Source organism: Anthonomus grandis, chromosome 13, assembly GCF_022605725.1.
Source record: "Anthonomus grandis grandis chromosome 13, icAntGran1.3, whole genome shotgun sequence".
NCBI lineage: Eukaryota > Metazoa > Arthropoda > Insecta > Coleoptera > Curculionidae > Anthonomus > Anthonomus grandis.
The window spans coordinates 24,300,678-24,324,729 of NC_065558.1; the positions used below are offsets into that span (position 1 = coordinate 24,300,678).

The 24,052-nt window shown below is 30.6% G+C and overlaps 1 long non-coding RNA gene across 1 annotated transcript in view; it reads right to left on the bottom strand.

Moving 5' to 3' along the window:
* The window catches only part of LOC126743526 (uncharacterized), a 33,485-nt gene extending 11,532 nt beyond the window's left edge, over positions 1–21,953 (bottom strand). The window contains exons 1-2 of the long non-coding RNA XR_007662915.1: positions 20,827–21,953; positions 15,343–16,306 (exon numbers count right to left, since the gene is read on the bottom strand). This is a non-coding gene — a long non-coding RNA (uncharacterized LOC126743526). The remainder of the gene's footprint in view (positions 1–15,342; positions 16,307–20,826) is intronic.
* Positions 21,954–24,052: the final 2,099 nt, after the last annotated feature.

Genomic DNA, 24,052 nt, shown 5'->3' on the forward strand with positions numbered 1-24,052 from the left:
AGAGCTTATGAGTTATTATTCCCAAAAAATTCTAATATCTGACTTGTGGAATGTAAAAATTTTTGAAGATGAGTTGTCTCAAAACGACCTAAAATGGATTTTACCTTTCCAATTCCATTCCATTCATTTCCATTTCACTGATTATTTAAACATTGGATCCACTTCTTTAGCACCGACTGAGAAAGTTGTTAATTTATTAATTGATTAAATTTATATAAGTAAAAGACTACAATATAGGGAGAAAAGTCTAATAATGCATTTATATAATTATTAACGGCGTCTATACATATTTTAAACAATAAATCAATCAGATAAATAAAATATTCTCATTTGTAAATAAAGCAAAATCAAAATTGAACGTCTCGGCAGAGTCGCCCTTTCAAAGCGTAAACGGATCTACCACAACGCATCCGATACGCAGCCTGAGTAAAGGCGTGTGAAACAGGCATTATATTGATTAAATAACATGGAGCGCGGACTATAATGTTGTTGTTGACAACCGGCATATGCTGCGTTTTCGATTTCGGTCGCTAAAAACGATCGGACGTAGCTTATGTGTATGAAGATGCATACCTATATGTATTTTATAAGTTTTATATAAATATGTAACTTATATTGTGCAAATATGTATGAGAAAAAACAATAACTTTGCTAAATAAGACTGATAAAAATCTCATAATTTCATTCAAGTTTACATTGTATATCTTGCCTGTGTGAACTTTTGTGTACCTAGAATGATTACACAGTATGATTTGTTTTCATCCTGGTCAACAATTCAAGGGCTGTGGGACCCATTAGTTGTAAACCAGGAGGAATTGCATGTTTTAACTGCTGATTAGTATACCACACAACCAGGAATAAATAAGCTAATTGAAGTATGTTAGGATTCCGCAGAGTTCATGAAATGTGTTTAATGGGGCTCAGACCATGTACTTAAGGACATCTATCAAGAAATCATTGAGATTCTACCATATTGATGAAATTGGGAAACCAGGAAGAACTGCCTGTCTTTACTGTTGATTAGACTACACAGCCATAAATAAATAAATTACATAAAGTATGTTAGGATTCCCCAGAGATCATGAAATGTGTTTGATGGAGTAGGTGCAGTCATATGAGGAAGGAAATAAAAATTAGAAGTAAACAGGAATATAACAACCGAACTGTGACACAAACTGTAGACAATCAACTTTTTTGTTGTGGAACAGAGCAATATTTCAATGAAGTTTCACTTAATACTGGATTTTTTCACCAGAAGTTGGATGCATTTATAATTTATATACTTAATGTTATTTGAATGAAATATACATATGTAATTATATATACTTTATTTGTTTCAAATCTTGAATAGGCAAAAAGGCACGAGAATTTTTCAACTGGACCTAAAACCCTATTGTTGGGTAGAAAATAAAGCTTACTTCATGTTTATATTCCATAACCTGTTTATTGTTTTATCAACTTTTGTCATACAGTTATTTACTTTTAATAATTAAAGAGAAAAATGATCTATAATAAAGGTTGAGTTTTATTCAAGATTCCATTCCTTAAGGCAAAAACCAAATTTGCTTTATATTACTTTGCAGTCATTAGCATACATTTATTATCCATTTTATACATATCTTTAATTTTCATCAAAATGTCTATAATAAATAGTTTACATTTCAAAACATACAATTAAAATTTACACTTTTTAGGCAAACAATCTTTACTCTCATATAAAGCAGATACTATTATTGAGACAGTTTTCTAAGAGCTACTGTTTATAAGTGGCGATCAGTTTAAATTTGTACACTTAATCCAAAATGTTTCATAGACAGTCCTATTTATACCTGAATATTCTTACATACTTTACTTAAGAACTGCTTTATTCTTTTGCTTAATTATAATACATCTTGTTAAATCAATGTTTTTAATTTATTTAGAAAGTCTTTTAAGATATTTACTTAGGTCATTAAAAAGTTACAATGTCTTGCAGAACAGCAAACATATCTGGTTGTCAAATTGATATGCTAGCTGAAAAAGAGGACAACAAAAATCCAAGGACTAACCCTTGAAGCACACTTACAATTATCTTTTGGTTTCTCATAATGCTCTCGGTCAAATAAATATGTTAAATCATTTATAATATTTTTGTTACATTAGCTATTTTACAATTTATACTTACCCTTAGAATACTTACCCAATTCTCTTAAATATTCCAAGTTTATGTGTTTCGATGAGTTCACTCATCATTATCAGACTCTAACCCCACATAGCTGTAATGTTTACATGAAAACCCAGTAAGTTTATAGGTTTTTCTGCCCTTCTAACCCAACCCAACCCGCTATATTATTTCAATCTTTAAGGTAGGAAAAATAAATGGTGAACACAGTTAAATAATTAAGTAAAATCATCTTTATTTCATGAACTTATGTAAGTACATATCACTTTATGTGATAGAAAAGAGACATTTTACAAAAGCAGCTGTTTTTACACCTAATTTAAACATAAACATAATTTGTTAATGCCATATACACAAAGGTGCTCACATATGTCGCAGAGAAAATCTTTACACTTCTTAATATTATTATTAATCAAAGGATTTAAAGCCTAAAAGTTTTATATTATAATTACATAAATGAGAAATCATCATTTAGAAATTCTTGTATTGAGAAAAAACATTTTTTCAATAGATATTGTTTTATAGTAAATTTATATTGCAGTAAAAAACTTGGTAGGTAACAGTTTAATGGTAGCAGGGAGAGCCTTATAGAGTTTGGGAGCAAAGAAGGAAACCCAACACTTAACCTTGTGTATCCTATAAAAATTTGTATATATATGTTCTCTATTTCTCGTAAAATGAAAATTGTACAATTTTGTGTGTGGAGTAATCACTAATATGATGTTTAATATGTACTAAACTATATGATATATAAATACTTCTCTGTAAGGAAACTATCTTTGGTATCTAAATAATATAGAATATAGAACAACAACAATAAGATAAAAAAAAGTCTCTCCAGTTTTGGACTGGCTTTTTCCGCTTCTTTTCACCACCATCTTCCACCTTATCATCAACTCAACACTTGAAACATCTAGCTGCCAGAATCTGCATTCCTCCCCTTCGATAGTGCCACAACTGGATGCTATCTACTGCTTCGATTATCCTCTTAGATGTTTTAAAGCCTGGCATCTCGCTGACCTGAGCATTCAGACTAAGTGGCCTGCTGCCAGTCATGAGCAAAACCATTAAGATACCCTTGCATGGACGCTAATTGTTAGACCATACAGATATCTATTTGTTATTCATATTTTACTAGGGACACATAACTGTAGTTGAATTTCCTTACTCTTTTAAGGTTACACACCTCTTGGGTGAAAACTGATTATATGCTTATATGCAAGGTGTAATATAACATTTACAGCGTTTAGTTAAGCGGAAATTTGCCAATCTTTCACATTTTGGGCCTTATTCTAACTAATAAGTTCAATATTTTTTCCTTTTTGGTCTTGTTATTTATTTACATAATACATGTAGAGGTTAGGTTGTCATTGAAGCTCCTCATATTACATTAAGGCCTACCTTTAACGCTTGCGTTTTCTTCACAATGCAAATAATAACAATGATCCACAGTCCACAGTTAGATTTTGTGTTAAAATAAATAAATAGTAATTAAACTTTCACTCCCGCACCCAAAATGCCATGTATGAGTCCTTCCGTCGCATGAAAACACGGTAAATTCTAAAACTTTACAACTTTGTCGAATGATCACAGCTAAAGGAAGGCGACTTGGTAAAAGATATGCACATAATCGGATTCTCCAGAGTCTCTAGAATTATTCCATACCGATTTCGGGAAATTCTGAGCTAATTTAAGTATTTAATCAATGAAAATAAGAAGCAAGACCGAGCCGATTCATTCACGTTGACGTCATGTCACTGATGTCATCAAAACTGCGGTAAAGGTCGGCATTAAAATCGCCCGTAGACGTCAAAATCGACCATTTTCAGACGATGTTTTAGGGTATAAAAAAAGGTTTTTACCTCATGATTTGTACATGGAAAAATAGTATAAAGCCTTAGGAACAGTTTAACATCAATTCTGGACCGATTCCAGGTGGTTTTAGTAGTCAAATTTCGATTATAAAAAGGGTCTTATTTTCGAACGGAAACGGTCGAAAAGCGCAGGTTTCATTGCCTGGGTGACGTGCTTGTTGGGTGCTAGACCACTTATGGATTGTACCATGATCATCCGGCACTGGGGGGGTACAGCATTCCACTGGTCCATTTTTGGCACTTTTCATAAAAAATTAAATTTTCTTGGAAAATTGTGATATTTCAAACAAAACGGTATATAGTATATTATAGCCAGATAAATTCCGCATGTCTGAAGGCAAAAATGGTCTTCCTACGTTACATAGGTATGCCAGTATTAAGCGTCAAAGTTAAAAAAAGGTGTAGAGCAAAAACTACTCTACGTAGATGACTGTAGAGTATATCAAAAAAAAGCTCTTAAAAAGTATTATAAACGTTGAAAGTTTCAAATCTGCAAGTGTCACCCTTAAAAAGTTATTAAATAAAATGTAATTTTTTTTTGTCAATTTTTTTGACCTTCATGGGAACATTTTTTTATTGCTCGCCCTGTATGGTTCGCAAAAATTTCGGTTATATGGCATTTGAAAGATAAAAGATGAAGCTATTTTTTGAAAATTTTCTTTTTCCCGAAATAAGTTTCGTTTGGCGGCAAATTCAAAAAAACTGAAAATGCCATAACTCGTTAAAAAAATTTTTTTGAAAAAAAAGCTCTAAATATGTTATTTCTCTCATAAAACTAAGTCTTTTCGCCGAAAAACTTTTTTTATAAAAATTATCTTTTAGCCTCTGGACCATTTTGAATTTTTTTTTTACTCAACTTTGATCGCTTATAGTAAATCACCCTGTATACGGATCTGGCCCAAAAAGTATACAGACCTGTAACCCCCAAGAACCCCTATATCCTGAAAATTTCAGCTCGATTGAACGCTTTAAACTTGAGATCTCGTGAGAAACTCGAATTTTACCCATTTTTTTGCGAATTTTTGACTTCAACTCGGCACCGCTCTCTTTGTGGGTACCGAAAAAAAAAATTGTTTACGGATCCATCATTCCCAATGTATTGAGAGGCCACATGCCAAATTTCATCGTTTCACTAGCCATACAGCCAAAGTTATGAATTTTTATATCCCAAAAAACACGATCGCGCGAGGTCTAGGTGACGCTCATAATATAGTCGCTGACGCTCCTATATAACAAGTATAGTCGCTTCGCTCCTATACTTTTGGTCCGTGGGGACCAGTTTGGAACCTTTAGGACTTGTCAGTGATGGGCCTTAAAGGATTTCTTAAAAAAAATCGCAAATTATCAAGTGTACCTACGTTTATATGCCAAGGAAAGAGATGACCAGTGGTTGGGGTATCATGCTTCAAAGAACCATAATTTGTTATATAGTCGCGTTGTGTGTCAGTATAATGTCTTATATTTCAAATATCTGTGAAAGTATATTAATTGTATTCTAAATAAAGCCTGAATACCAAATTCGAACAGAATCGGACCAATAGCAAAAAAGTTACGGTAGTCACGTGACCTAGGCTGAAACTTAAATGTCATAATTTATTAGTTGTATCCTAAATAAACCATAAATACCAAATTCAGAGAGAAGTTCCCATAAGGGTCTATTTATTTAAATAGAACAAACAGGGATTTTACGTCGATTTGTTTCAATTTTTCTTTTTATTTTGAAATGTAATAGTAATAAAATATCAAAAGAATTGACAGGAGGAGAATAAGAAATAAAAGAAACCATCAACGAATTGAATCGAAGCTATAGAAGCCGAGATATAAGTAAAAATGTGGGAAAAACAAAAGAAAACTGGTTTTTTCCCACGGTATAATTTTTCTTCTTAAAATAATTTATGACAAATTTTAGTTTTAGCCCTAAACTTGTAATTTTCACAAAAAAAAACCCTAGAAAAAAACATTTTTTTTTTTGGTCGAAAATCGAAAGGGGTATACCCACGAAAAATTAAAAAAAAAATGGTTTTTATTTTTTTCTAAATAAAATATAACTCTGACAACTTTTTGTCTTAAACAAAAGTTTTCGGGAATATTACGAGGTATCCGTGCGTTAAAACGAATTGATTCTAGCTATCACAGAATCGGAGAAAATTGTAAAAAACTATTAATCATAAATATCGAAATATCAAGAGCCCTATGGAAAAATTTAAATTTTTTATTTTTCTATCCTGTACTACTTCAGAGTATCTTTAAAAAAGATTATTACCAATTTGACTCTAAAATAAACAGAAAACCTATTTCTTTGCATTTTTCGATTTTCGAACAAAATCCGGGGTCAAAATGAAAATTTTTCAAAACATGCTCCAAATTCAAAATTTCTTTTTTCTGGCTAAAGACCATTCAAAAAGTAATGAAAAAGCCTTATGACAAAATTTTTCAAAATCTATAATAATGCTACAATATTACGAAAGAAGATAAGTTCCCTTTAAAGCCTATGTATTCGAACCGATGATTTTTTTAATTTTTTTTTTAAAGGCAAATTTAAGAAATAATTTAACTAATTAAGATAAAAGGAATAGGGTAATACAAAATATTATCTACAAATATATACATATCATCTAATAGCAAATTTCAATCGAATAGGAAATGTTGATAGTCACGTGACTCTAGAACTTAATATTTTAAAATTATGTAAGAAATCAACAATTGCATCCTAAATAAACCCCAAATTCCAAATTTGAACCCAATCGGATCAATAGCAAAAAAGTTATGAAAGTCACGTGACTTTAAAATTCAATATGTCAAATTTCTGTCAAAATGTATTACTGGCATCTTAAATAAAGCCCAAATACTAAATTTCAACCCAATCGGATCAATAGCAAAAGAGTTATGAAAGTCACGTGACTTTAAAATATAATTTGTCAATTATCTGTTAAAATTTATTAATTGTGTCCTAAATAAAGCATAAATACCAAATTTGAACCCAATCGGACTCATAGCAAAAAAGTTACAATAGTCACGTGACCCGGAAGTCAAATGTCAAATATTAGTCAAAAATTAATAATTGCATTCTAAATAAAGCCCAAGTACCAAATTTGAACCCAATCGGACTCATAGCAAAAAAGTTACAATAGTCACGTGACCCGGAAGTCAAATGTCAAATATCTGTGAAAAATTAATAATTGCATCCTAACTAAACCCCAAATACCAAATTTCAATCAAATCAGACCAATAGTTAAAAAGTTACGGTAGTCACGTGACCTTAAAACATAGTCATGTCAAATATCTGTAAAAATTTATTAATCTTATCCGAAATAGGTACTAGGTACCAAATTTCAACCAAATCGCACCAATACCAAAAAAGTTATGATACTCGACTAACCTTAAAAATAAATAATTTCAAAAAATTTTTATTTATATCCCAAAAGCAATGTTTAAGAATTGTTAACATTTATTAATAATAAACTAAATAGTAAAAACTCACCAAATATCTAAATTTTTATTTTAAATTAAATAGATCATTACGACTGACCCGTGTATATATTCGAATAATTTTAATAAAATAATCGGGCAAATTTCATTTCGTCTCACCCCGGTATAAAGACACTGACATTTCAAAAAAACGGCATTTTTCGAAGACGTCAAAATGTTTGCCGAATTTTCCTGGCCGCAATACACAATTTCCCCAATTGATATGCACAGATTCGGAAAGCCCATTCATTTTCTGATTCGGTGCTTCCTTTCCCTGATCGTTTCCGGTTCATTTTCATTCATAATTTTACAAAAAACCCAACCAAGTCCCGGCCACCTGTCACGAGCAAAAAATTTGTATCCACCATGCGTCAAAGTATTGTTCCCACCAGCCATTTCATCAGAGTTTAGGTTGACACCTCCAATTACCTGCAAAAACGCAAAAAAATGGACTTTTTTCATAAAATTGCATTTTTCGGGTACTTGTACTATCGCTGGAACCCTGAAATTTTAGTATGTGTTGTAAAACAAAATTTCGGATCCTTTAGATGTTGTTTGATCTTTTCACCATGTACAGGGACGCCGCAAATGAATTAAACGCGAAAATTCGAATTGCTCAGAACCTATTAATGTTGGAAGATTGTAATTTTACACAAATAATGGGGTTATTAAAGTATTTAATCCCTGAGAATATAAATGGTCCAGGTGCCACCACTAAAAAGTTATTAAATAAAATGTGATTTTCGGGTCGGACCTTCATGGGTAAAGTACATTATTGCTCGCCCTGTATAGTTCCCAAAAATTTCGGTTATATGGCATATGAAAGGTAAAAGATGAAGTTATTTTTTGAAAAAAAAAAATTTCCCAAAATAAGTATCGTTTGGCGGAAAATTCCAAAAAACTGAAAATGCCAGAACTCGTAAAATAAATTTTTTACAAAAAAAAGCTCCAAGTATGTTAAATCTCTTATAAAACGAAGTCTTTTCGCCGAAACACTTTTTTTATAAAAATTTTTTTTTAGCCTCTGGAGAAGTTTGAATTTTTTTTTTAGTCACTTTTGTTCGCTTATAACAACTCACCCTGTATACCGATCGGGCCCAAAAAGTATACAGACATGAATTACTATAAAGTCTTTTATGCCTAAAAATTTCAATTTTTTTGACAGCGTTAAAATTGAGATCTCGTGCAAAAATGAATTTTGACCCATTTTTTTACGAATTTTTGACTTTGAGACAGTACCGCTCCGTTTGGTGGTACCGGAAAAAAAAATTGTTTACGGATCCATCATTCTCAATGTATTGAGAGACCCTATGCCAAATTTCATCGTTTCGCTAACCATACAGCCAAAGATATGAATTTTTATTTCCAAAAAAACACGATTTTTCGGACCCGGGCCCGCGTGCATAATATAGTCGCAGACGCTCCTATATAACAAGTATAGTCGCTTCGCTCCTATACTTTTGGTCCGTGGGGAACAGTTTGGAACCTTTAGGTCTTGTCTGTGAAGGGCTATAAAGGAATTCTTAAAAAAAAAACAAAAATTATCAGCTGTACCAACGTTTATATGCCAAGGAAAGAGATGACCAGTGGTTGGGGTATCATGCTTCAAAGAACCATAATTTGTTATATAGTCGCGTTGTGTGTCAATATACTGTCTTATATTTCAAATATCTCTCAAAATATATTAATTGTATCCTAAATAAAGCCTGAATACCAAATTCGAGCAGAATCGGACCAATAGCTAAAAAGTTACGGTAGTCATGTGACCTAGGCTGACTCAAATGTCAGTTATCTGTCATAATTTATTCCTTGTATCCTAAAGAAACCATAAATACCAAATTCAGAGAGAAGTTCCCATAAGGGTCTATTTATTGAAATAGAACAAACAGGGATTTTACGTCGATTTGTTTTAATTTTCCTTTTTGTTTTGAAATATAATAGTAATAAAATATCAAAAGAATTGACAGGAGGAGAATAAGAAATAAAAGAAACCATCAACGAATCGAATCGAAGCTATAGAAGTCGAGATATTAGTAAAAATGTGAAAAAAAATAAAAGAAAACTCGTTTTTTTTCCACGGTACCATTTTTTTTCTTAAAATGATAATTGACAAATTATAATGCAAGCCCTAAGTTGGCAATTTCCAGTAAAAAAAACCCAAGAAAAAAAATTTTTTTTTTTGCTCCAAAATCGAAAGGGGTATAGCCATGAAAAATTGTGAAAAAATGGTTTTTATTTTTTTCTAACTAAACTATAACTCTAACAACTTTTTGCCTTAAACAAAAGTTCTAGGGAATATTACGAGGTATTCGAATTTAAAAACTAATTGATTATAGCTATCACAGATTCGGAGAAAATTGTAAAAAACTATAATTCATAAATATCGAATTATCAAGAGCCCTATGAAAAAATTTCATTTTTTTATTTTTCTATCAGGTACTACTTCAGGATACCTTTCAAAAAGGTTATTATCGATTTGACTCTAAAATGAACAGAAAACCTATTTATTTGCATTTATCGATTTTCGAACAAAACCGGGCCCAAAATTAAAATTTTTTCAAAACATGCTCCAAATTCCAAATTTCTTTTTTCTGGCTAAAGACCATTCAAAAAGGAATGAAAAAGCTTAATGACAAAAATTTTCAAAATCTATAATAATGCTACAATATTATGAAAGAAGATAAGTTCCCTTTAAAGCATATCCAACCGATGATTTTTTAATTTGTTTTTCAAAGGCAAATCTAAGAAACAATTAAGTTAAAAGCAATAGGGTACTACAAAATATTATCTATAAATATATACATATAATCTAATAGGAAATTTCAATCAAATCGGACGAATACGAAAGAAATTTTGATAGTCACGTGACTTAAAAACGCAATATTTTAAAAATTTGTAAAAATTCAATAATGGCATCCTAATAAAACTCTAAATACCAAATTTCAACCCAATCGGATCAATAGCAAAAGAATTATCAAAGTCACGTGACTTTAAAATATAATTTGACAATTATCTGTTAAAATTTATTAATTGTGTCCTAAATAAAGCATAAATACCAAATTTGAACCCAATCGGACTCATAGCAAAAAAGTTACAATAGTCACGTGACCCGGAAGTCAAATGTCAAATATCTGTCAAAAATTAATAATTGCATCCTAAATAAAGCCCAAATACCAAATTTGAACCCAATCAGACCAATAGCAAAAAAGTTACGATAGTCACGTGACCTGGAAGTCAAATGTCAAATATCTATGAAAAATTAATAATTGCATCCTAAATAAACCCCAAATACCAAATTTCATTCAAATCGGACAAATAGGAAGAAAGTTAAGGTAGTCACGTGACCCTAAAACATAGTCATGTCAAATATCTGTAAAAATTTCTTAATCTTATCCGAAATAGGTACTAGGTACCAAATTTCAACCAAATCGCACCAATACCAAAAAAGTTATGATACTCGACTAACCTTAAAAATCAATAATTTCAAAAATTTTTTATTTATAACCCAAAAGCAATGTTTAAGAATTATTAACATTTATTAATAATAAACTAAATAGTAAAAGCTCACCTAATATCTAAATTTTTATTTTAAATTAAATAGATCATTACGACTGACCCGTGTATATATTCGAATAATTTTAATAAAATAATCGGGCAAATTTCATTTCGTCTCACCCCGGTATAAACCACTGACTTTTCAAAAAAACGGCATTTTTCGAAGACGTCAAAATGTTTGCCGAATTTTCCTGGCCGCAATACACAATTTCCCCAATTGATATGCACAGATTCGGAAAGCCCATTCATTTTCTGATTCGGTGCTTCCTTTCCCTGATCGTTTCCGGTTCATTTTCATTCATAATTTTACAAAAAACCCAACCAAGTCCCGGCCACCTGTTACGAGCAAAAAATTTGTAACCACAATGCGTCAAAGTATTGTTCCCACTAGCCATTTCATCAGAGTTTAGGTTGACACCTCCAATTACCTGCAAAAACGCAAAAAAATGGACTTTTTTCATAAAATCGCATTTTTCGGGTACTTGTACTATCGCTGGAACCCTGAAATTTTAGTATGTGTTGTAAAACAAAATTTCGGATCTTTTAGACGATGTCTGATCTTTTCACCATGTACAGGGACGCGGCAAATGAATTAAACGCGAAAATTCGAATTGCTCAGAACCTATTAAAGTTGGAAGATTGTAATTTTACACAAATAATGGGGTTATTAAAGTATTTAATGCCTGAGAATATAAATTGTCCAGGTGCAACCACTAAAAAGTTATTAAATAAAATGTGATTTTCGGGTCGGACCTTCATGGGTAAAGTTCATTATTGCTCACCCTGTATGGTTCCCAAAAATTTCGGTTATATGGCATATAAAAGGTAAAGGATGAAGTTATTTTTTGAAAAAAAAAATTTTCCCAAAATAAGTATCGTTTGGCGGAAAATCCTAAAAAACTGAAAATGCCAGAACTCGTAAAATAAATTTTTTACAAAAAAAAGCTCCAAGTATGTCAAATCTCTTATAAAACGAAGTCTTTTCGCCGAAACACTTTTTTTATAAAAATTTTTTTTTAGCCTCTGGAGAAGTTTGAATTTTTTTTTTAGTCACTTTTGTTCGCTTATAACAACTCACCCTGTATACCGATCTGGCCCAAAAAGTATACAGTTCTTAAGCCCCCACCGACCCTTATGTCTTAAAAATTTAAAGTTTTTTAAAGGCTTTTTATTTGAGTTCTCGCGTCTGAAAGGAATTTGACCCGTTTTTTTACGAATTTTTGACTTTGAGACAGTACCGCTCCGTTTGGTGGTACCGGAAAAAAAAATCGTTTACGGATCCATCATTCTCAATGTATTGAGAGACCCTATGCCAAATTTCATCGTTTCGCTAACCATACAGCCAAAGATATGAATTTTTATTTCCAAAAAAACACGATTTTTCGGGCCCGACCTCGCGTGCATAATATAGTCTGCGACTATATAACAAGTATAGTCGCTTCGCTCCTATACTTTTGGTCCGTGGGGACCAGTTTGGAACCTTTAGGTCTTGTCTGTGAAGGGCTATAAAGGAATTCTTAAAAAAAAAACAAAAATTATCAGCTGTACCAACGTTTATATGCCAAGGAAAGAGATGACCAGTGGTTGGGGTATCATGCTTCAAAGAACCATAATTTGTTATATAGTCGCGTTGTGTGTCAATATACTGTCTTATATTTCAAATATCTGTTAAAATATATTAATTGTATCCTAAATAAAGCCTGAATACCAAATTACAACAGAATCGGACCAATAGCAAAAAAGTTACGGTAGTCACGTGACCTGGGCTGAAACTCAAATGTCAGTTATCTGTCATAATTTATTAGTTGTATCCTAAATAAACCATAAATACCAAATTCAGAGAGAAGTTCCCATAAGGGTCTATTTATTGAAATAGAACAAACAGGATTTTACGTCGATTTGTTTTAATTTTTCTTTTTATTTTGAAATGTAATAGTAATAAAATATCAAAAGAATTGAGGAGAATAAGAAATAAAAGAAACCATCAATGAATTGAATCGAAGCTATAGAAGCCGAGATATTAGTAAAAATGTGGGAAAAAACAAAAGAAAACTGGTTTTTTCCCACGGTATAATTTTTTTTTCTTAAAATAATTATTGACAAATTATAATGTAAGCCCTAAGTTGGCAATTTCAAGTAAAAAAACCCAAGAAAAAAAAAAATTTTTTTTGCTCCAAAATCGAAAGGGGTACGGCCATAAAAAATTTCGAAAAAACGGTATTTATTTTTTTTTAAATAAACTATAAGACTAACAACATTTTGTCTTTTATAAAAGTTATGAGAAATATTACGAGGTATCCGTACGTTAAAACGAATCGGTTCTAGCTATCATAAAATCGGAGAAAATAAAGAAAAACCATGAAACATAAATATCGAATTATCAAGGGTCCTATGGAAAACTTTTAATTTTTTATTTATCTATCCTGTACTACTTTTAAGTACCTTTCAAAAAGGTTATTATCGATTTGACTCTAAAATAAACGGAAAACCTATTTCTTTGCATTTTTCGATTTTGAAGCAAAATCCGGGCTCAAAATAAGCATTTTTTCAAAATATGCTCCGAATTTAAAATTTCTTTTTTTTGGTTAAAAACCATTCAAAAACTAACGAAAAAGCTTTATGACAAAATTTTCCACGATTTATACGAGTGCCATAATATAAAGGAAAAAATAAGGTCCCATAAGAGCCTATGTATAGGGATAACACAACCGGGTTTTTACGTCGATTTTTTTAATTTTTCAGTTTTATTTCGAAAGGCAATTGTAATAAAATATAAAAAGAACTAACAGGAGAAGAATAAGGAATAATAGAAACCATCAACGAATTGAATCGAAGCTATAGAAGCCGAGATATTAGTAAAAATGTGAAAAAAAATAAAAGGAAGCTCGTTTTTTCCCACGGTACCATTTTTTTTTGTTAAAATTATAATCGACAAATCATAATGTAAGCCCTATGATGGCAATTTCAAGTAAAAAAAACCCAAGAAAAAAAAAATTTTTTTTGCTTCAAAATCGAAAGGGGTATAGGCATGAAAAATTGTGAAAAAATGGTTTTTATTTTTTTCTAAATAAACTATAACTCTGACAACTTTTTGACTTAAACAAAAGTTCTAGGGAATGTTACGAGGTATTCGAATGCTAAAACTAATTGATTATAGCTATCACAGATTCGGAGAAAATTGTAAAAAACTAATAATCATAAATATCGAATTATCAAGAGCCCTATGGAAAAATTTCAACTTTTTATTTTTCTATCTTGTATTACTTCAGGATACCTTTCAAAAAGGTTATTATCGATTTGACTCTAAAATGAACAGAAAACCTATTTATTTGCATTTATCGATTTTCAAACAAAATCCGGCCCAAAATGAAAATTTTTCAAAACATGCTCCAAATTCAAAATTTCTTTTTTCTGACTAAAGACCATTCCAAAAGTAATGAAAAAGCTTTATGACAAAATTTTTGAAAATCTATAATAATGCTACAATATTACGAAAGAAGATAAGTTCCCTTTAAAGCCTATGTATTCGAACCGATGATATTTTAATTTTTTTTTAAGGCAAATTTACGAAATAATTTAACTAATTAAGATAAAAGGAATAGGGTAATACAAAATATTATCTATAAATATATACATATCATCTAATAGCAGATTTCAATCAAATAGGAAATTTTGATAGTCACGTGACCCTAGAACTCAATATTTTAAAATTTTGTAAAAAATCAACAATTGCATCCTAAATAAACCCCAAATACCAAATTTGAACCCAATCGGATCAATAGCAAAAAAGTTATGGAAGTCACGTGACTTTAAAATTCAATATGTCAAATTTCTGGCAAAATTTATTACTTGCATCCTAAATAAAGCCCAAATACTAAATTTCAACCCAATCGGATCAATAGCAAAAGAATTATGAAAGTCACGTGACTTTAAAATATAATTTGTCAATTATCTGTTAAAATTTATTAATTGTATCCTAAATAAAGCATAAATACCAAATTTAAACCCAATCGGACTCATAGCAAAAAAGTTACAATAGTCACGTGACCCGGAAGTAAAATGTCAAATATCTGTCAAAAATTAATAATTGCATCCTAAATAAAGCCCAAATACCAAATTTGAACCCAATCAGACCAATAGCAAAAAAGTTACAATAGTCACGTGACCTGGAAGTCAAATGTCAAATATCTGTGAAAAATTAATAATTGCATCCTAAATAAACCCCAAATACCAAATTTCAATCAAATCGGACAAATAGGAAGAAAGTTAAGGTAGTCACGTGACCTTAAAACATAGTCATGTCAAATATCTGTAAAAATTTATTAATCTTATCCGAAATAGGTACTAGGTACCAAATTTCAACCAAATCGCACCAATACCAAAAAAGTTATGATACTCGACTAACCTTAAAAATCAATAATTTCAAAAAAATTTTATTTATAACCCAAAAGCAATGTTTAAGAATTATTAACATTTATTAATAATAAACTAAATAGTAAAAACTCACCTAATATCTAAATTTTTATTTTAAATTAAATAGATCATTACGACTGACCCGTGTATATATTCGAATAATTTTAATAAAATAATCGGGCAAATTTCATTTCGTCTCACCCCGGTATGAAACCACTGACTTTTCAAAAAAACGGCATTTTTCGAAGACGTCAAAATGTTTGCCGAATTTTCCTGGCCGCAATACACAATTTCCCCAATTGATATGCACAGATTCGGAAAGCCCATTCATTTTCTGATTCGGTGCTTCCTTTCCCTGATCGTTTCCGGTTCATTTTCATTCATAATTTTACAAAAAACCCGACCAAGTCCCGGCCACCTGTCACGAGCAAAAAATTTGTATCCACCATGCGTCAAAGTATTGTTCCCACTAGCCATTTCATCAGAGTTTAGGTTGACACCTCCAATTACCTGCAAAAACGCAAAAAAATGGACTTTTTTCATAAAATCGCATTTTTCGGGTACTTGTACTATCGCTGGAACCCTGAAATTTTAGTATGTATTGTAAAACAAAATTTCGGATCCTTTAGATGTTGTTTGATCCTTTCACCATGTACAGGGACGCGGCAAATGAATTAAACGCAAAAATTCGAATTGCTCAGAACCTATTAAAGTTGGAAGATTGTAATTTTACACAAATACTGGGGTTATTAAAGTATTTAATGCCTGAGAATATAAATGGTCCAGATGCCACTACGAAAAAGTTATTAAATAAAATGTGATTTTCGGGTCGGACCTTCATGGGTAAGGTTCATTATTGCTCGCCCTGTATGGTTCCCAAAAATTTCGATTATATGGCATATGAAAGGTAAAGGATGAAGTTATTTTTTGAAAAAAAAATTTTTCCCAAAATAAGTATCGTTTGGCGGAAAATCCCAAAAAACTGAAAATGCCAGAACTCGTAAAATAATTTTTTTACAAAAAAAAGCTCCAAGTATGTCAAATCTCTTATAAAACGAAGTCTTTTCGCCGAAACACTTTTTTTATAAAAATTTTTTTTTAGCCTCTGGAGAAGTTTGAATTTTTTTTTTAGTCACTTTTGTTCGCTTATAACAACTCACCCTGTACACCGATCGGGCCCAAAAAGTATACAGACATGAATTACTATAAAGTCTTTTATGCCTAAAAATTTCAATTTTTTTGACAGCGTTAAAATTGAGATCTCGTGCAAAAATGAATTTTGACCGGTTTTTTTACGAATTTTTGACTTTGAGACAGTACCGCTCCGTTTGGTGGTACCGGAAAAAAAATTTGTTTACGGATCCATCATTCCCAATGTATTGAGAGACCCTATGCCAAATTTCATCGTTTCACTGGCCATACAGCCAAAGATATGAATTTTTATTTCCAAAAAAACACGATTTTTCGGGCCCGACCTCGCGTGCATAATATAGTCTGCGACTATATAACAAGTATAGTCGCTTCGCTCCTATACTTTTGGTCCGTGGGGACCAGTTTGGAACCTTTAGGTCTTGTCTGTGAAGGGCTATAAAGGAATTCTAAAAAAAAATCAAAAATTATCAGGTGTACTTAGGTGAGTCGGGGAGGCTAACGTTTACCTGCCGAGGAAAGAGAGGACCAGTTGTTGGGGTATCATGCTTCAAAGAACCATAATTTGTTATATAGTCGCGTTGTGTGTCAATATACTGTCTTATATTTCAAATATCTGTCGAAGTATATTAATTGTATTCTAAAAAAAGCCTGAATACCAAATTCGAACGGAATCGGACCAATAGCGAAAAAGTTACGGTAGTCACGTGACCTAGGCTGAAACTTAAATGTCAGTTATCTGTCATAATTTATTAGTTGTATCCTTAATAAACCATAAATACCAAATTCAGAGAGAAGTTCCCATAAGGGTCTATTTATTGAAATAGAACAAACGGGATTTTCCGTCGATTTGTTTTAATTTTTCTTTTTATTTTGAAATGTAATAGTAATAAAATATTAAAAGAATTGAGAGGAGGAGAATAAGAAATAAAAGAAACCATCAATGAATTGAATCGAAGCTATAGAAGCCGAGATATTAGTAAAAATGTGGGAAAAAACAAAAGAAAACTGGTTTTTTCCCACGGTATTATTTTTTTTTCTTAAAATAATTATTGACAAATTATAATGTAAGCCCTAAGTTGGCAATTTCAAGTAAAAAAACCGAAGAAAAAAAAAATTTTTTTTGCTCCAAAATCGAAAGGGGTACGGCCATAAAAAATTTCGAAAAAACGGTATTTATTTTTTTTTAAATAAACTATAAGACTAACAACATTTTGTCTTTTATAAAAGTTATGAGAAATATTACGAGGTATCCGTACGTTAAAACGAATCGGTTCTAGCTATCATAAAATCGGAGAAAATAAAGAAAAACCATGAAACAAAAATATCGAATTATCAAGGGTCCTATGGAAAAATTTTAATTTTTTATTTATCTATCCTATACTACTTTTAAGTACCTTTCAAAAAGGTTATTATCGATTTGGCTCTAAAATAAACGGAAAACCTATTTCTTTGCATTTTTCAATTTTGAAGCAAAATCCGGGCTCAAAATAAGCATTTTTTCAAAATATGCTCCAAATTGAAAATTTCTTTCTTCTGGTTAAAAACCATTCAAAAACTAACGAAAAAGCTTTATGACAAAATTTTCCACGATTTATACGAGTGCCATAATATAAAGGAAAAAATAAGGTCCCATAAGAGCCTATGTATAGGGATAACACAACCGGGTTTTTACGTCGATTTTTTTAATTTTTCAGTTTTATTTCAAAAGGCAATTGTAATAAAATATAAAAAGAACTAACAGGAGAAGAATAAGGAATAATAGAAACCATCAACGAATTGAATCGAAGCTATAGAAGTCGAGATATTAGTAAAAATGTGAAAAAAAAAAACAAGAAAACTCGTTGTTTCCCACGGTAGCATTTTTTTTCTTAAAATGATAACCGACAAATTATAATGTAAGCCCTAAGTTGTCAATTTCCAGTAAAAAAAACCCAAGAAAAAAAAATTTTTTTTTGCTCCAAAATCGAAAGGGGTATAGCCATGAAAAATGTCGAAAAAACGGTTTTTATTTTTTTCTAAATAAACTATAACTCTGACAACTTTTTGTCTTAAATAAAAGTTCTCAGGAATATTACAAGGTATTCGAATGTTAAAACTAATTGATTATAGCTATCACAGATTCGGAGAAAATTGTAAAAAACTATTAATCATAAATATCGAATTATCAAGAGCATTATGGACAAATTTCAATTTTTTATTTTTCTATCTCGTACTACTTCAGGATACCTTTCAAAAAGGTTATTATCGATTTGACTGTAAAATGAACAGAAAATCTATTTATTTGCATTTATCGATTTTCAAACAAAATCCGTCCCAAAATGAAAATTTTTCAAAACATGCTCCAAATTCAAAATTTCTTTTTTCTAGCTAAAGATTATTTAAAAAGTAATGAAAAAGCTTAATGACAAAATTTTTCAAAATCTATAATAATGCTACAATATTATGAAAGAAGATAAGTTCCCTTTAAAGCCTATGTATTCGAACAGATGATTTTTTAATTTTTTTTTTGAATGGCAAATTTAACAAATAATTTAACTAATTAAGATAAAAGGAATAGGGTAATACAAAATATTATCTATAAATATATACATATCATCTAATAGCAGATTTTAATCAAATAGGAAATTTTGATAGTCACGTGACCCTAGAACTCAATATTTTAAAATTTTGTAAAAGATCAACACTTGCATCCTAAATAAATCCCAAATTCCAAATTTGAACCCAATCGGATCAATAGCAAAAAAGTTATGGAAGTCACGTGACTTTAAAATTCAATCTGTCAAATTTCTGGCAAAATTTAATACTTGCATCCCAAATAAAGCCTAAATACTAAATTTCAACCCAATCGGATCAATAGCAAAAGAATTATCAAAGTCACGTGACTTTAAAATATAATTTGACAATTATCTGTTAAAATTTATTAATTGTATCCTAAATAAAGCATAAATACCAAATTTGAAGCCAATCGGACTCATAGCAAAAAAGTTACAATAGTCACGTGACCCGGAAGTGAAATGTCAAGTATCTGTCAAAAATTAATAATTGCATCCTAAATAAACCCCAAATACAAAATTTGAACCCAATCAGACCAATAGCAAAAAAGTTACAATAGTCACGTGACCTGGAAGTCAAATGTCAAATATCTGTGAAAAATTAATAATTGCATCCTAAATAAACCCCAAATACAAAATTTCAATCAAATCGGACAAATAGGAAGAAAGTTAAGGTAGTCACGTGACCTTAAAACATAGTCATGTCAAATATCTGTTAAAATTTCTTAATCTTATCCGAAATAGGTACTAGGTACCAAATTTCAACCAAATCGCACCAATACCAAAAAAGTTATGACACTCGACTAACCTTAAAAATCAATAATTTCAAAAAATTTTTATTTATATCCCAAAAGCAATCTTTAAGAATTATTAACATATATTAATAATAAACTAAATAGTAAAAACTCACAAAATATCTAAATTTTTATTTTAAATTAAATAGATCATTACGACTGACCCGTGTATATATTCGAATAATTTTAATAAAATAATAGGGCAAATTTCATTTCGTCTCACCCCGGTATAAAACCACTGACATTTCAAAAAAACGGCATTTTTCGAAGACGTCAAAATGTTTGCCGAATTTTCCTGGCCGCAATACACAATTTCCCCAATTGATATGCACAGATTCGGAAAGCCCATTCATTTTCTGATTCGGTGCTTCCTTTCCCTGATCGTTTCCGGTTCATTTTCATTCATAATTTTACAAAAAACCAAACCAAGTCCCGGCCACCTGTCACGAGCAAAAAATTTGTAACCACAATGCGTCAAAGTATTGTTCCCACTAGCCATTTCATCAGAGTTTAGGTTGACACCTCCAATTACCTGCAAAAACGCAAAAAAATGGACTTTTTTCATAAAATCGCATTTTTCGGGTACTTGTACTATCGCTGGAACCCTGAAATTTTAGTATGTGTTGTAAAACAAAATTTCGGATCCTTTAGATGTTGTTTCATCTTTTCACCATTTACAGGGACGCGGCAAATGAATTAAACGCGAAAATTCGAATTGCTCAGAACCTATTAAAGTTGGAAGATTGTAATTTTACACAAATAATGGGGTTATTAAAGTATTTAATCCCTGAGAATATAAATTGTCCAGGTGCAACCACTAAAAAGTTATTAAATAAAATGTGATTTTCGGGTCGGACCTTCATGGGTAAAGTTCATTATTGCTCGCCCTGTATGGTTCCCAAAAATTTCGGTTATATGCCATATGAAAGGTAAAGGATGAAGTTATTTTTTGAAAAAAAAAAATTTCCCAAAATAAGTATCGTTTGGCGGAAAATCCCAAAAAACTGAAAATGCCAGAACTCGTAAAATAAATTTTTTACAAAAAAAAGCTCCAAGTATGTCAAATCTCTTATAAAATAAAGTCTTTTCGCCGAAACAATTTTTTTATAAAAATTTTTTTTTAGCCTCTGGAGAAGTTTGAATTTTTTTTTTAGTCACTTTTGTTCGCTTATAACAACTCACCCTGTATACCGATCGGGCCCAAAAAGTATACAGACATGAATTACTATAAAGTCTTTTATGCCTAAAAATTTCAATTTTTTTGACAGCGTTAAAATTGAGATCTCGTGCAAAAATGAATTTTGACCCGTTTTTTTACGAATTTTTGACTTTGAGACAGTACCGCTCCGTTTGGTGGTACCGTAAAAAAAATTCCTTTACGGATCCATCATTCCCAATGTATTGAGAGACCCTATGCCAAATTTCATCGTTTCGCTAGCCATACAGCCAAAGATATGAATTTTTATTTCCAAAAAAACACGATTTTTCGGACCCGAGGTCGCGTGCATAATATAGTCGCAGACGCTCCTATATAACAAGTATAGTCGCTTCGCTCCTATACTTTTGGTCCGTGGGGACCAGTTTGGAACCTCTAAGTCCTGTGATGGGCCTTAGAGGATTTCTTAAAACAAAACAAAAATTATCAGGTGTACCAACGTTTATATGCCAAGGAAAGAGATGACCAGTGGTTGGGGTATCATGCTTCAAAGAACCATAATTTGTTATATAGTCGCGTTGTGTGTCGATATACTGTCTTATATTTCAAATATCTGTCAAAATATATTAATTGTATTCTAAATTAAGCCTGAGTACCAAATTCCAACAGAATCGGACCAATAGCAAAAAAGTTACGGTAGTCACGTGACCTAGGCTGAAACTTAAATGTCAGTTATCTGTCATAATTTATTGTATCCTAAATAAACCATAAATACCAAATTCAGAGAGAAGTTCCCATAAGGGTCTATTTATTGAAATAGAACAAACGGGATTTTACGTCGATTTGTTTTAATTTTTCTTTTTATTTTAAAATGTAATAGTAATAAAATATCAAAAGAATTGAGAGGAGAAGAATAAGAAATAAAAAAACCATAAATAAATTGAATCGAAGCTATAGAAGCCGAGATATAAGTAAAAATGTGGGAAAAACAAAAGAAAACTGGTTTTTTCCCACGGTATAATTTTTTTTCTTAAAATAATTTATGACAAATTTTAGTTTTAGCTCTAAACTTGTAATTTTCACAAAAAAAACCCAAGAAAAAAATTTTTTTTTTTTTGGTCGAAAATCGAAAGGGGTATAGCCATGAAAAATTTCGAAAAAATGGTTTTTATTTTTTTATAAATAAAATATAACTCTGACAACTTTTTGTCTTAAACAAAAGTTTTCGGAAATATTACGAGGTATCCGTGCGTTAAAACGAATCGGTTCTAGCTATTATACAATCGGAGAAAATTGGAAAAAACTATTAAACATAAATATCGAATTATCAAGAACCCTATGGAAAAATTTTAATTTTTTATTTTTCTATCCTGTACTACTTCAGAGTATCTTTAAAAAAGATTATTACCAATTTGACTCTAAAATGAACGGAAAATCTATTTCTTTGCATTTTTCGATTTTCGTACAAAATCCGGGGTCAAAATGACAATTTTTTCAAAATATGCTCCGAATTCAAAATTTCTTTTTTCCGGTTAAAGACCATTCAAAAACTAGTAAAAAAGCCTAATAACAAAAATTTCCACGATTTATACGAGTGGCACAATATAAAGGTAAAATTAGGTCCCATAAGAGTCTATGTATTTACGTCGATTTTTAAAATTTTTCAGTTTTATTTCGAAAGGCAATTGTAATAAAATATAAAAAGAATTAACAGGAGGAGAATAAGGAATAATAGAAACTATCAACGAATTGAATCGAAGCTATACAAGTCGAGATATTAGTAAAAATGTGAAAAAAAATAAAAGAAAACTCGTTTTTTTCCACGGTAGCATTTTTTTTCTTAAAATGATAACTGACAAATTATAATGTAAGCCCTAAGTTGGCAATATCCATTAAAAAAAACCCAAGAAAAAAAAAATTTTTTTTGCTCCAAAATCGAAAGGGGTATAGCCATGAAAAATTGTGAAAAAATGGTTTTTATTTTTTTCTAAATAAACTATAATTCTGACAACTTTTTGTCTTAAACAAAAGTTTTCGGGAATATTACGAGGTATCCGAATGTTAAAACGAATTGATTATAGCGATCACAGAATCGGAGAAAATTGTAAAAAACTATTAAACATAAATATCGAAATATCAAGAGCCCTATGGAAAAATTTCAATTTTTAATTTTTCTATCTTGTACTACTCCAGGATACCTTTTAAAAAGGTTATTATCGATTTGACTCTAAAATGAACAGAAAACCTATTTATTTGCATTTATCGATTTTCGAACAAAATCCGGCCCAAAATGAAAATTTTTCAAAACATGCTCCAAATTCAAAATTTCTTTTTTCTGGCTAAAGACCATTCAAAAAGTAATGAAAAAGCTTTATGACAAAATTTTTCAAAATCTATAATAATGCTACAATATTATGAAAGAAGATAAGTTCCCTTTAAAGCCTATGTATTCGAACCGATGATTTTTTAATGTTTTTTAAAAAGGCAAATTTAAGAAATAATTTAACTAATTAAGATAAAAGGAATAGGGTAATACAAAATATTATCTATAAATATATAAATATCATCTAATAGTAAATTTCAATCGAATAGGAAATTTTGATAGTCACGTGACCCTAAAACTTAATATTTTAAAATTTTGTAAAAAATCAACAATTGCATCCTAAATAAACCCCAAATTCCAAATTTGAACCCAATCGGATCAATAGCAAAAAAGTTATGGAAGTCACGTGACTTTAAAATTCAATATGTCAAATTTCTGTCAAAATTTATTACTTGCATCCTAAATAAAGCCCAAATACAAAATTTCAACCCAATCGGATCAATAGCAAAAGAATTATGAAAGTCACGTGACTTTAAAATATAATTTGTCAATTATCTGTTAAAATTTATTAATTGTATCCTAAATAAAGCATAAATATCAAATT